Source organism: Miscanthus floridulus, chromosome 3 (assembly GCF_019320115.1).
Source record: "Miscanthus floridulus cultivar M001 chromosome 3, ASM1932011v1, whole genome shotgun sequence".
Classification (NCBI taxonomy): Eukaryota; Viridiplantae; Streptophyta; class Magnoliopsida; order Poales; family Poaceae; genus Miscanthus; species Miscanthus floridulus.
In genome coordinates, this window is record NC_089582.1 from 49,698,570 (window position 1) to 49,706,518 (window position 7,949).

Here is a 7,949-nt window from a genome sequence, read left to right on the forward strand (position 1 = left end):
TGTTTGTTGGAGGTTGAACAAGGTTGTACTGTTACAATACATTGATGGCAACCAACTGACTCTTAGAACCGGTGTAGCGGCGAGCCAAAGTGTCGTATCAACAATCCAATTACATTCTTCATGTCAATATAGTTACAAACCTTGAACAATTTGTCAACACGCATTGTTTGTTGGAGGTTGAACAAGGTTGTACTATTACAATACATTGATGACAGCCAACTGACTGTTAGAACCGGTGGTGACCACCGACTTCTCGATCTTAGAGCTGGCTTATAGCCGGCCCGACTCTTTATGAACCTGCGCTCCCACAGGTCCCATGTCCACCGAAGCTGACAACAAATAAGGCATTTGGGCCTTTCTCAACCCAAAAGACTAGCCTGATAGGTGGGAGTTCTCCTACCTTATATGTTGTACTCTTCCATCATCGCTACACGATGTGGGAATAAACCCCTACACTGACAACGACTGCATCATATCTTTGGCTAAAGTAGAAAAAGAAAAAGGTATTTCTTAGAGTTTAATTGACATGCATTTAATCATGGGTTTCATTGCCTCACCTACTTTAATAGTGACTAAGAAAAGGACCCGATAGATCAATACCATCACAAGCAATATTGCAAGATCCACCCACTTAGAGTAACCCATCTCCACTTGTAAGCTGGTCCTCAGTATGTAGTCACCACTGACAGTGAGTCCCCTTCCTAAATCATCAAATACTAATCCAGAAACTCGTTCTTATAAAGTCCTTGTGTAGCATATTTGTGGTAGGAGATATAGTATGTTGGATACTTCCACAAGGGTTTCGGGAGGTCATTCGGAAGCCTGAAGAAACCAGCATTGAGCATCAGCAGCCCTTGCATTCCAGAACCAGTTATTATGCCCAGCAGAAAATCAGGCACAATGGCAGCAACAATCATCATCAACCCCTCAACCAGCATTGTGCAAGCCCATAGCACTGCCGAAAAGTAGAGGAAGTGATCAAAGCCTCTTTGAAGCCCAGTCAAGTAATAGCATATTGCACCTGGTATTATGGAGATGATTCCTAAGTATGGTGCTGATGAGAGTGTGCTAGAAATGACAAATGCAGTAGCACCATAATGACCATTCAGCTGCTCTTTTCTGAACACCTGCATTTAAACAAGGAATGAAAGACAAATATACCACATACAATACATCCAAGAAAAATCTAAGACATATTTCTATTGGTATTAACATTTGTACCTTCATGTCCTCGACAAAAGATGGGAATCCCCCAATTGACATCATTGTCAATACAGTTGATGTAAACATTAACATAGATGCTCTTGCCTGAAATCCTCAAGGAGTGTGATGGAGTCAAATACTTTCCAATGTTCTAATATGCATATAATGATTTGAGCTTACTTACTTGGATTGATGCAAAACTATAGCCAACATTGAAGAAAATTGTGCCAATGCTTACACAAATGGCTATATAAATACCAAACCGCAACCAATAGTAGCCCATGTCTCGATGCATGTTAATTATAGATCTTTTGATCAACACTAAACATTTGGTCAAGAAGGTAGCTTGCCTTTTCTTAGTGAAAGGTGCACCCTGGACAATTAAATGAAAAGTGATGTAAGAATTAATATCGGTAATAATACGGTCATTGTAGCTTGCTAAATTAGACATAGATGCTTACTTGCTTCATCATAAAGGCTTCATTTCTCATTGCCAAACTATTCTGAGATATTAAAGAATCTACTAAAGTTTGTATGACTTCACTTGCACATGGTAACAGGAGGGTGGACCCTTCCTCAAGTTCCTATTCAAATGTATTTTCTTGTAAGCATAGGAAAATATGCAAACAAAGAACAAAGCATGGCCTTAATTCCAGCAGATAATATAAATACCTCGAAATCTTTATTTATCATCATTAAGAAGTGATCTGAAGGGTTCCTTCTCATAGGACATGGGTAGCCATTAGCATCAAAGAACTGCAGAAACGATATATATGTAAAATGTACTTCAACGGGCAGCAGGCTTTGTTCATGGAGTAAAGATATCATTCATATGCACACAAGATGTGTGCGACATGTGTGAAGATGGATAGATTATGAAATATATGTAAACAATGAATTTCATGCTCATGGTTTCAAACGTACCTACAAATTTTTTTTTTTACATTTCTACCGTTTTTACAACTAAGAAGTTTTTAACAATTTGTACTTGTAATGGTTATATATTAAACCATAACCATATTAGCTCTTTTTTTAAAAAAAAAAGACAGAGAAATGTATTAGACAACCATCATATGGATTAATGCTCTAATAACCCCCAGATATATTAAACCATAACAATATTAGCTCTTTTTGGAAAAAAAGAGAAATATGTTAGGTAATCAACTAATCATCATATGGAGACATACTCATATTAGGTAAACATCATGTGGAGAGATACACGAACCATCTGTCTTTTTCATCATATGAAAAACATGAGTAGACTTGAGATGTATGGTTAATTAATGTTGAAAGCAATTTGATGTAGCCAACAACTAATTAATAGCTGAAAATTCTACAAATTAATATCTCTATCATACAGCAACTCAGAATTATATTGTGTCAAACATTTCGGTTTGTCACACGGATAGTTATTACACTAATGTGGATATATATACTCAGATCAATTGAGCTGCCTTCTTTTGCAAAAAAACATGTTATGAAAACTTTAACTGTACCTATAGTGCCCTTCGATTCAATTACTTTTATGTTATTTTCTTGTAAGATGATAATACAGAAAACATATTGATATTTTAAACGAAGTCACAATTACTGTTATATTCTTTTTGTTTTAATAACATTGCAATGGATTATATTGGGAGGCGAATTCAGTACATTAGTATACAAAAATCTACTAGAAATGTGTTGAAATTATAGGTTGGAATGAACTAGTATGTAGGTAGTTATAGTAAATGTCTATTCATTCATGAAAACTTGTGCTCTGGAGAACGTACCGTGGCATATGTTCCATAAGCATGCTTTTCAAGAACGTCACTATAACCTGGATTGCATCCGATGCTGGCCCAAAATACACCATCCTCCCATACGCCATGAGGCAGAGTCCATGGAAGAGCTGGAACACGTCGCTGCTGGGCTGGTGCATGGCGGCGACGACCGTGACCCTCTCCTCCCGCGCGAGCCTGGCGATGCGGCTCATGACGTGGAACGACGCCGCGCTGTCGAGCCCGCTGGTGGGCTCGCCGAGGAACACCAGCGCCGGCGACGCCAGCAGCTCGATGCAGATGCTCACGCGCCGGCGCTGCCCGCCGCTGATCCCCTTGCACACGCGGCCGCCGATGCGGTGCCCGGCCACTGCGGCGAGCCCCATCTGCTTGATGGCACGGTCGGCGCGCTCCCACTTCTCGGCTGGCGGCACCGAGTCCGGCAGCTGGAGCTGCACCGAGTAGTGGACGGCCTCCGTCACCGTCAGCGTCGCCATCAGCAGAGTCTCTTGGGTCACGTATGCCTTCAATGCAAGGAAATTAAGATGCACCACCGTATTAATTGGGTGGGTTCTTTGTATGTACAACATGTTTATTGTTTCTTAATTTTGAAACATAGAAACAGTAGTGCTTACAGATGTTCCAAAAGCAAGTTTCTCTCGTCGGCCATTGATCAAGATGTTACCCGTCTTTTTCTTGTCAGACCCAAGTCGTCCTACAATTAAATATAACATTCTTTTATTAATCATAGTCATCATACACGCTTGGATAGAGACTCTTTATGTATGTGTGTGAAGGAACTTATTCCAAGTGTGTGGACGACATCCAAATGTTAAACTCGGCACATTTTTAGTATGGTTCAGTTTCATGGAGAAATTCAAATATGGCATACATTATTGTCGTGATGTACCTGTTGTTAGTCATATGGCATAACGATCTACTATTAGAATTGATACTCATTAGAGCGTCGGGCTCTCCTTTTTTTTCTGTTTAAGGCTGTGTGCTTCTATGCAGAGGCTGAAAGTGGATTCATGATTATTGTATCAACTTGATGTAATAATTGTGAATTAATAAAAGCTTTCCTTTATCAAAAAACAATATGGCATAACGATGCAAACATTCTCGTCTATTTTGATATTATCGAGGGCAAAATAATGTCATTGTTACTACATTCATTCCTAATTTAATGGCCGAAAAGAACTTGTGGAGAGCATGAGAAACTTAAAAAGTTGACCCTAGCGACCTTTCCAATGAAACCGACAACCATGCCGAATTCATGGCCAAACAAAACTTGTGGATGGAGAGCATGATACATTAAGAAAGTTCACGCTACCCACCTTTGCAATGGACCAATGAAACCGACAACCATGCCGAATTCATGGCCAAACAAAATTTGTGGATGGAGAGCATGATAAATTAAGAAAGTTCACGCTACCCACCTTTGCAATGGACCAATGACCGATGACATACCGCATTCATAGCTGGATATTGACTCTTTTATCTTACTATGTATGCTAAAACTAGTTTGTATGAATCAAGAGGTGGAAACTCCATTATACACGTACAACTAGGTTCACTTACACATATGCTAGATTCTTCGATGAGGAAATTCAATCCTAGCTAGATTCCTGAATAAAGTCCTTGTCGGAGTAGGTGAAATTAAATGAGAAAAAATTATACCTACTCAATTACTTTGCTACTCTTGCTCATTTATCTTCAATACAAAAGCTAATCCACAACAAGCCACACACAAGATGGACTATGCTGACCCTGTTGATAACGGCAACTGGGCAGGTTAATATTTTTGGGTTTCAAGGGTCTCTAGTCACTAATGTGGGCCACTCGGCCTAGAGGAAAGGCTAAGGTCCTGTTTGGATATCATATGGTCTAAAGTTTAGTTGGTTAAAGTTAAGAGCTAAATTTTAGATCACTTTAGTTCACTTTAGTAAATTGGATGGGTTGTTGAACTTATTTATTGTTTCTTAATTTTGAAACATAGATAGAACTTAAAGATGTTCCAAAAGCAGGTTTCTCTCGTCGGCCATTGATCAAGATGTCGCCTGTCTTTTTCTTTCCAAGTCGTCCTACGCTTGATATAACATTTTTTTATTAATCATACACGCTTATTAGAGAGTCTTTATTTATGTGTGTGAAGGAACTTACAAGTGTATGGAAGACATCCATATGTTCCACTGAAGTAATAGAACTCGGCACATTTTTAGTTTCACTTTTCGTTGTTGTTCAGGCAATAGGTAATTTTGTCATTGCTTAACTATAGAAAAAATTTTTATGAATTATGTCTTGTGAGTTGTCCCTTTAATTGCACTAATTAGTTGTATAAAATTATTGCACTGAAAATTTAGGCACCTAAAATATAACAACTCCTTTTTAATTTCTAGTTCATTCTTTTGGAGACATTCAAATATATATATGGTATACATTATTTTCATGATGAACCTGTTGTTGGTCATATGGCAGAAAGATGCAAACATTAACTCTCTTCTATTTTGATATTGTTGAGCGCAAAACAATATGTTATTGCTACATTCATTCCAATTTAATGGCCCAAAGAAATTAAACTTGTGGAGAGCATGGCAAATTTAGAAAGTTGATGCTAGCGACCTTTGCAATAATGGAACCGATGACAGGCTGAATTCATAGCCAAATAAACTTGTGGAGAGCATGAGAGATTTAAAAAGTTGAGTCTAGCCACCGCCTTTGCAATGGAACTGACGACATACCGGACTCATTGCCAAATATTTACTTTTTTATATATTATTACTATATGTAGGTAAAACTAGTTTGTGTGATGAGTCGATCGAGGTGGAAACTCCATTATTGACGTAAAACTATGTTAACTTACATATGGTAACTTCAATTTCAGTGAGGACATGCAGTCCTAGATAGATTCCGAAGTAAAGTTCTTGTTGGAGTACGTAGGTGAAATGATAAAATTATCTACTCTTTTATTTTGCTGCTCTTGCTCATTTTATCTTCGGTTTAAAAGCTAATCCACAAGAGACAAAAGAGGGACTATGCTGACCCTATTGAGACCAAGACGGCAACTGGCAGGTTAAATTTTTTAGGTTTGCGGGGTCTCCAGTCACTGGTGTGGGCCACTGGGCCAAGAGGAGAGGTTAATTGAAGAAGGCAACCTTGGTGCTGCGCGCGGTGAGGTCGCTGTCACAGTGGTGTTGGCAACAAGTTCCTGGTGGCATGCATGAGGTTACCAGTGGGTAGGGAGGAGGCTATACTGCTAAAAACATCTTATCACTGTTCATTTTAAACATATCTTCGGTGTCAGTTTATAAAACCAGCAATGGACAAACAAAAATGATGCCAAATGGTATCACTGTCATTCTAGCAACGAACCTACAACAATATAAAAAAAGTGTGTTTCTAAAATTTATATTGAATATTTGGACATATAAACTTTTTCAAATCAAAAAGTTGTTAGCTACAAAGTTTTCCATCTCTTTGAACTTTATGATTTTCGTATAAAGTTTGTCGATCCAACTTCATATGAAAAAGTTATGAATTTTTCCATGCAAACCAAGTGATATATAGCTACTAACTGGTAGTGATAAGTAGGTTTTCACAACTGGTTTGTGGCTACAATCAGCAATGATATCTATCACTATTAGTTATCCTATCACTGCTGGTTATAGCCACGAACCAGCATTATTAGTGCTCGTAGTGGTGCGTATTTAGTTTTTAGGGTAGTGTCATTCTGAGAACGTATCATTTGTCATTTCCTCCTTTTTTCCAGTTCCACCAAAACACTGTTATTATAAACGCCTCTACTTTAGATTCAACAAGAAAACATCAATCTAGAGTCAGTTGCAGTGAAAATGTTGCATAAAGACATAACCATACACAAGTTAGCTTCATATTATAAGGTGATATGACAATAAGATTCTCAAGTTATATATTACCAGCTAGGGCATCAAGTAGGGTTGTCTTGCCGCAACCTGAAGGCCCCATGAGAGCCAGCACTTCACCGGGACGCGCATACCCGCTGATGTTGTCAAGAATCACTGTGGCTTTTGCCCTCCCGCTAGAGGCTGTACATGTCACCGAAAGATCCTCCCATGTCAGGAACACCTCACGGCCGGCCTCCTCTGGTACACTGCAGCCTCTGGCTCCAACACAGTCCAATGGATGAGAGCTGCATCGGTGCCGATCATCCACAGCATTGACGGGATCACCCGCTGGCTGCAGCGGTGGTGTAGAGCGTCTCCACAGCGGATAGACGGAGCTGATGAACGAGCGGCACAATGCCCACCAGCTGCTGCTACATGAGGAAGACATGGCTGTTTGGCCGGTGCTCGACACCCTGAGTGGTCTGGTCGGGCTTGGTGTCGGCGCCCATCTCGGCAGTGGCGAGGCTGCCATGGATCAACGATCACTGATTCACTATAGGTATATTTTTGTGTGCTTCAGTTTGCTTTCAACTTTGGTGATATATATGCTGTGTTGTGGCATATGAGGCTAGCTGTCTAATTTATAGCGAGTTGCACAAGAGGATGGCTAAGGCGGGAACGACAAATGAAGAAAGAGCACATCCACGTATAGTACTTTGAAGTCAACGTCAATAAGAAAGGAGTAATTATATTGTATTTAATTTCCTGATAGAGAAAAAAGGTGTCCTAATATAAAGTTGAAATGTACTGCATGCTGACCTGATAAGAAGGAATTAAATGGGGAACCATACCTGCCAACGAACCTGTTGCAGCATTGCCTCCGTGGAGGCACCAAAGCTGAGCAAGGCTAATAATACAGCCGGCTTGCTGGCTGTAAGGTTTCTTGCAGCCTTCTCTCAGTCCACTCATACAGTAGTTAGCTTTTTACAGTTAATACATGACCCACTTGTCTCTCTCACAGACTTTCTTGGTTCTTGTGCCCAAGCCGACTGTAAGCTTACAGCCCGCTTCTCTTCTCTCTCCTCCCCTCTCTCCTCCACCTCAGCATTTAGTCGGCTTACAG

General features: G+C 39.9%; 1 pseudogene; it reads right to left on the reverse strand.

The window, feature by feature from the left end:
* Window positions 1–474: 474 nt before the first annotated feature.
* LOC136545681 (ABC transporter G family member 1-like) lies at window positions 475–7,479 on the reverse strand (annotated as a pseudogene).
* Between the last annotated feature and the right edge of the window lie 470 nt (window positions 7,480–7,949).